The 7,148-nt window shown below is 46.3% G+C and overlaps 1 protein-coding gene across 1 annotated transcript in view; it reads left to right on the top strand.

Moving 5' to 3' along the window:
- GCNT2 (glucosaminyl (N-acetyl) transferase 2, I-branching enzyme (I blood group)) overlaps window positions 1-7,148 on the top strand; it is a 68,997-nt gene that overhangs the window by 20,689 nt on the left and 41,160 nt on the right. The window lies entirely within an intron of this gene.

Here is a 7,148-nt window from a genome sequence, read left to right as displayed (position 1 = left end):
CCCCCCCCCCCCCCGCGCCAAATCAATAAATAAAATTTTTAAAAATGTTCAGAAGATAAAGAGTATCTTCAAGACACACATCTCTGGCAGCAACTGAATTGTAAAATACTATCTTTTAGTAGAAATACCATATCATCCCCTTGTAACTTCAATCCATATTCAAAAATATGGCGTGGAACCTGGCCAGAGTGGCTCAGTGGTTGAGCGTCAACCTACAAACCAGGAGATCTCGGTTTGATTTTCTGTCAGGCACATGCCCGGGTAGTGGGCTCGATCCCTGAGGGGGGTGGGGGGGAGGCGTGCAGGAGGCAACCCATCAATGATTCTCTCTCACCATTGATGTTTCTATCTCTCCCTTTTCCTTCCTCTCTGACATCAATAAAAATATATTTTAAAAAAAATATGGGGTGGAGGAGTTTGGAGGTGTCTGCTATGAGAAGCATACCAGAAGAAAATGGACAGACCTTGGACACGCAAGGTGTTCTCGTGAATTTGCAGTCTTTGTTCTCAGAGGAGACATTTGGAAACAGAAAAGTTGCATAGAAAGATAGTCACCTATTCTTTTCCTGGAAATGTAACAGAATATAGGCAAAGGCTAAATTTTTGCTTATAAGGATTTTGTTTGTTTGTTTGTTTGTTTTGGACACTTAGAGTTACGTCTGGGCAACTAATACCAGAAGGGAAAGAAATGTGCTACCCCAAGGAGGCTGCTAGGGAAGCAGAGAAACGCAGTGTGGCCCTAGAAGAATAAGATAAACTGGGTGGTGGCCTGAGGAATAGGAGGGGAGAAGACTCAGAAGGCTTCTTCAGCAGATTTACTTTCCACCACCTGGCTATTCTAGAAACTGCTCTTTTCTTTTTTTCCAATGAGTATTTTTAGACTTATAAATAATACTGATGAAACTACTTCTTTTTCAAAAGTGGGAAACTGAGACACGAGTGATCCTAAGAAATGTTCTCAAGGTCACACAGTAAACAGCAGAGCCAGATGTTATATCCTGCATCAGAGCCTTTGTCTTCCCCACCGTGCTGCCAAGTGGTGTCTTTCCCGGGTGCACGGCAGGCTGGCTCTCTGGAGACGGACCCACGTGGAGGCAGTTTAAAAGAACAGGCTCCGTGTCTGCAGTTGGGAATGAAGGGCGGTTTCCTACTCTAGGGGGAGAGGCAGGAGAAGCTCCCAAGCAGAGCTGTTCTCACCAAAAGCACTAAGGAAGGTGGACGGGTGTTTAAGGTCTCAGATAAGCTGAGTTTGGCAACAGAGAGAGAGATGACTCAAGATCTGCTGAGTGCTTTTAAAGAAACTAATTTTTTAAACTGATTTCAGAGAGGAAGGGAGAGGGAGAGAGAGATAGAAACATCAATGATGAGAGAGAATCGTTGATCCACTGCCTCCTGCACGCTCCCCACTGGGGATTGAGCCTGCAACCCGGGCATGTGTCCTGACTGGGAATCAAATGGTGACCGCCTGGTTCATAGGTCGATGCTCGACCACTGAGCCACAGCAGCTGGGCTGGCCTAATTTTATACTGCCCACAAGCCAAGAATGATTTTACATTTCTACACGCTTGGGGAAAAAATCAAAAGAAGACTATTTGATGGCATGAAAATGATATGACGTTGAGATGCTGATGTCCATAAGCAGTTTCTGCAGGGACACGGCCACATCGCATCATGGCTGCTTTCATGCTGCAGAGAGAGACTTGGGTGGTGGCCTCAGAGACCAAGCGGTCCTCAAGCCTGAAATATTCACTGCCTGGCCTTTTCCAGAAGTACTGTCGCCCGAAGTAGATTCACATGGTGTGCATAACATTTTTTAGGAAACATTTTGGTCATAATTGTGAATTTTCTGGACAACCGAAAGCCCACCCTTTTGTGCACAAAATGGTCGAAGACCTATTTTGAATAAATATTTCAGAAATGCCTTTTAAAATAGGATATGCAGAATCTATGTAGAAGAGTTCTGTTACTACATTTATGTTTCTATTTCACTAAACGTTCGGACTCTTGTTTTCAAAGAAGGTCCAGCTGGCCCAGTGTTTGGACTGATTGTCAGTCTTCCAGCCCTTGCAGAGACATTACCTTATTTGATAGTTACGAATGCTAGAGATATTGTCAACAGTAATAAAATGGCCAGTCAGCTGTACAAATAAATGCCGGCCACCCTGACGTTGAATGATCTTGCACTGATCTGCTTGTGGAGTTTTTCTTGGGCCTACTTCATTCTCAGTCCATCACCTATTGCTGACAGCAGGGTGCCTGAGTCTACCAGTTCTTCATCCCTCTTCTAATCTGTGACTTCTTGCCTGCTTAGGTCTGAGAAAGTTTAAGGTTTCTCTAAGCCAGTGGTTCTCAACCTTCCTAATGCCATGACCCTTTAATACAGTTCTGGGGGAAACCGCCTATTGTCTTCACTGGCAGAGAAGTATAGACAGAGAACCCGGAAGGCTGGTGACCTTTGAAGCCCTAGCAAAGGTCAGAGCTGTGCACCACCTCTGTTAATCCAGATAATGGTAGCTGAAGCAACTTCCCCACCTTTACTCATGTAAATCCTTATTGATAAGATAGTCTGTGTGTTACCGGAACTTGCCTGCCTAAGGACTAAGGGTGGATCCCAAACCAATAAAAGGTTGGTGCAGCCTGAGCACCAGTGGAAGTCCTTCCTCTTAGGTTGGACTTACCCGCTTGGCCCCCCAATATTTCCAAATTATCTCTTTTCTCTTCTCTTTCATTTGTGTGCGGCTCCTCTTCCAGATCCTGAACCCTGAACCACACGGGACGTGGGGGGAAACATTTACAACACAGTTCTTCATGTTGTGGTGACCCCCAATTTCATTGTTACAAATTGAACATAATTAAAGCATAGTGATTAACCACAAAAATAATATGTAATTATATATGTGTTTTTCGATGTATCTTAGGCGACCCCTGTGAAAGGGTCGTTCGACCCCCAAAGGGGTCGTGACCCACAGGTTGAGAACCACTGCTCTAAATGAAGAGTAAGTAGGCTGAGCCTCAAGACGGGTTTAAGCCTTTGGTGCTTTAACCAGAGATGATGAACTGGCATCCCGGGGGCCAGTGGTGCATGTGTGTGCATGCACTTATATTTTAACATTTTGTTAATATCTTGATGTCATTTAAAGAATTTGGGAATTTTTAAAAATAAAATTCAGATTTCTCACTTCTCTTAAAATATCCAAAGAGCTGGCAGCATTGGCCCCATGGTGCAGCATGGATTAATCGCTAGCGTTGAGAGGGAGCTGCGTGCTTTAGGTGGGCACAGCTCTTCACCAGGGCTCCCACCCTCTCTTCGCCAGGGTCCCAACCTCTCTCTAGGTCCATGACACCATGGCCAAGCATTAGCTCCCACTTGTGAACTCACTAGCTCTGTTTTGCCTTCCCTCCAATCAGCTTTACTTACTTTTGTATCTTACCTGCCTATACACATCTGAGTGTGTGCATCCAGCCTACAGCGTGTGATCATTGTTTTGGTTGCTGGGAGATCTTATTTACTTGTTGTGTCTCGCTTGTGGCCAGTGTTTGAGGTTGCCAGAGAGATGCAACAGAGCCTCAGATGGGGAACAGAATGGCATGAAGTCGATGGAGATGAGAGGACCCATCAGAAGCATTGCTTTGATTCCGTGGCCGGTTATTATGCCAAGAGAAGCAATCTGAGGTAGAGAACTATAAGGACTTGGGAACAAGTCAGGCCTGGCTTCCAACCCTGCTTCCCAACAACCAGCAATCAATTTGCCTGTGATAGCCCAGCTGAGGTGGGTGCACAGCTCACAGGGAGGTTAATGAGAGCTAAGTGACTAAAGGGAACAAAGATCCCACTGGGTTCTCAGAAAGTCCCCAGGCAGCCCAGCCTTTGTTTGAGCTGAGCTGACTGTGCATTGTTAGTTGCTGTCCTTGTTCTTGTTCCTGACGAAAAGGTTATCCTGAGGTTGAGAGAGGCAGGGAGTGTTAAAAAAGGTCCACCTGACAGCACTTTTCAATATGTTAAGCAACTAAAGTGAAAAGAGCAGAAATAATGTCCTGGTTGGAAGTTAATATTTGAGCCCACCAATTATTTGCTGGAAGACAATGCCTGCTCAGTTACCACAGATAACAGGTAAAACAAACCTCCTACCAGGCCAGCTGCTAAAAAGGCATCACGCTCTAACCTCGGGCTGTTTTGTTAAACCACTGTAAATAAGGCAGGACAAACTATAAGCTTTTTTTAAAATTACTGCTGTTTTGAATGTAAGTCATGTTACACTCCCACCTGCAATGTGCTGTGACTCAATCATGAGTAAAGATGGGTTGAGTTTGCTTTGCGTTGGCATTCTTGAGAGCTCCCTACTGTAGGACCAAGGCTCAAGGCAAAGAGAGGGGGGAAACAACAGCCTTCATTGAAAGCCCTTTGCCTTACTCCCCACCCCACCCCCACCCTTGCTCTCCACAAGTCCTGCCAAGGAAGTATTTTGCAGAAAAGGGTGCGGCTCTAATAAGAATGAAGGAAAATGAAAGCATCAAAATGGATTATTCAGTTCTGCCCTTTATCTAGTCACACTCCTACTAATTCCCTCCCTACCCCCTGGGTGGGGGTGGGGATAGTGGTGAGGGAGGAAAAGAGTGAAATTTAACCTTCATTCTTTTTGAGTGGGAGTACCCATTTCAACCCATTTGAAAGCCTTAAGAAGGTGTTTTTCTGTTCCATTAGTAAGAACAGAAATCAAAATATCTGTTCATTAACAGGGCAAGAAATGGCTATTTTTCAAAAGAAAAACGACAGCAGCAAAAATTGTTAATGCTTATTGAATAGAATATATGTGAATACATGCATAAACCCTGATTAAGAGTTATCTCATTTAATGTTCTCAACCATGTGAAATAGCAACCACTGCTATTTTCCATTGTTATGGGTTGGCTCAACGAGATGGACCACCGACTCAGAATTTAAATTTGAGAGCCTTTATTAAGCTGGCCAGCTGACCACAGCCCGTACTTTCCCCTTCTGGGAAGCCTCACAGCATGTGGCAGCGACCAAGGGTACAGTATGATCCTTTATAGCAAAACAGTGTTAAAAAAAATACAAAGCATTTCATTAGAAGTTCACAAAAAGTTCATGAGAACGGAGAGGAGGTAAACAGAGTCACACCTGGTTGGAACGTATCATAATATATTGTTTTTCTAAGACAATCTAGCAATTTTTCTTCCATGCTCTCTGACCCTGACACAATCCTACACAATCCCTCTCCATACGTCAGTCTCCCCTCCCAGTACATTCAGTTTCTCATGTTTCCTTTTCTCCCCTTAGCACATTCTGTATGTAACATTTTGTAACCCTTTCCATGGCTCAGTCCCACACCCTGTGACACCATCTGAAGAACCTGGCGCTTAGAGAGGCTACGTAACTTCACCCTGGTTGCACAGCTGGTCTGTGACCAGCTGGGATTTGAAGCCAATTAGACTGGCTGCAGCATCTGGACTAGGGAACTGCAGAATTAAGGCGCTGGCTTCTATCCAGCTGAATGACTTAGAAAAAATATCTTCTATAATAATAAAAGCATAATGTGCTAATTAGACCAGATGTCCTTCCGGACATCTTTCCTGACGGCCTTCTGGACAAAGCCAGGGCTGCGAGGGAAACCTGGGTCCCAGGTGCCTGCCATCAGCCAGAGGGAAGCCAGTGCCAGCAGCTGGGGGAAGGAAGACCTACTCTTGCACGAATTTCGTGCATTGGGCCTCTAGTATATAGTATTGGCCTTACTTTCCTCATCTGTAAAATAAAGGGTTGTGTTAGGTGACTTTTAAGATCCCTGCCAACTCTTTGGGTCTATGTCCAATCAAAATCCATCATACCTATGCTACTGTGGCCATTCATTCATCCAGGAAATTATAGCAAGTTAGAGGGTGGTGTGGGATAGGAAGGGGCAGGGAGATTGTTGCATTGTACACCAGGTGTTTTCCTAACAGGGGCAGCTGCTTCAATTGCCACACCAGGACCAGACAGGAGGGATAGCTGGGTGACTGGGGGAATGAGATGGGAGCACACCCACTATTTCTTTAGTTGGGCTGGTTACCTGGCCCAGGAGCATTCTTACCCCCTGCACCAATCTGCAGCCGGTCTCCACACCTGCTGAGGCTCCAGGCACCAGCACGTGAGCTTGGAGAACCCCTCTGTAATGTGACCAGACCTGCTGGGCTTCTCTTCCTGGCTCCCCTGAATCTCACTAACCAACACTTCCAGGAATTTTCCTGCCGTCCAGAAGCCTTTGTTCTTTCTTAAGGGTCAGGAAATGGGAGAGGGCATTGGGTGGGGAGTAGAGTCCTCGGAGTTCTCTGAAATGCCCTCAGATCTCAAGATGTCAGGCTTATAAAGAGCCCCAGTGGGCAGTCACTCATGTTGTAGGTAATACCGCGTCAACAGCACCAGCTATCTGAAGCTCTTTGTGAAATGGGAACCAATTTTTGCTCTCTGGGAACAATGACTCTCACCTTCCTCTCTGGCAGGCAAACGGAGGTGTGCTATCTTCATTGATGTCATCCGCACCCACCCTTTAATGTTTCCAGTCGCTCCTAGGTTCCTTCTGCCCTCACCCCATGCCCGCCGCAGTGTAATCCTCACTTCCCTCTTCTGATAGCCTGCACATACACATTTGCTGTGTAACACCATCAGAAACCATCGGATTCAATCCAGCCAACACCCACCTCTCCACCAGACTTTCTTGCTGCTGACAATAGACATGTTGCAAGTGCCTTTTTCCTTATCTGTGTCTGTGTCTGTGTGCTCAGAGGTAGCGATAACACTGAAATGAAAAGAGGTGGCCGAGAAACGGGAAGAGAGAGAAGCCGGAGCAGGAGTCCTCCACGCTATGGTTTCCAACGACTGCTAGCCGGCTTGCAGGCTGACCCGAAAGAGGAGAACCACTTACGCTGAAACGCAAGGGGAAAGTGTGAGAAGAGGAGGGAGATGAGGTCAGAATAGAGTGGAGGGGAAGGGGGTGGGGTGAAGGCAGAGAAGCCCAGCCCCGGGGCAAAGGACCCGTCATTCCTTTCCTCAGCGTAATTTGCCGAGATCCGCCACTTGGGTTTCGTATGCAAACGAGGAGGGCTTCCCGCAGGCGGGGCCGGGCTGGGCGCCCACTCTGCTCCGCCCTCTGCGT

This window comes from Myotis brandtii, unplaced genomic scaffold, assembly GCF_000412655.1.
Source record: "Myotis brandtii unplaced genomic scaffold, ASM41265v1 scaffold649, whole genome shotgun sequence".
Lineage (NCBI taxonomy): Eukaryota > Metazoa > Chordata > Mammalia > Chiroptera > Vespertilionidae > Myotis > Myotis brandtii.
The sequence above is the reverse complement of the archived record's forward strand: the minus strand, read 5'-3'. Positions and strand labels throughout refer to the sequence as shown.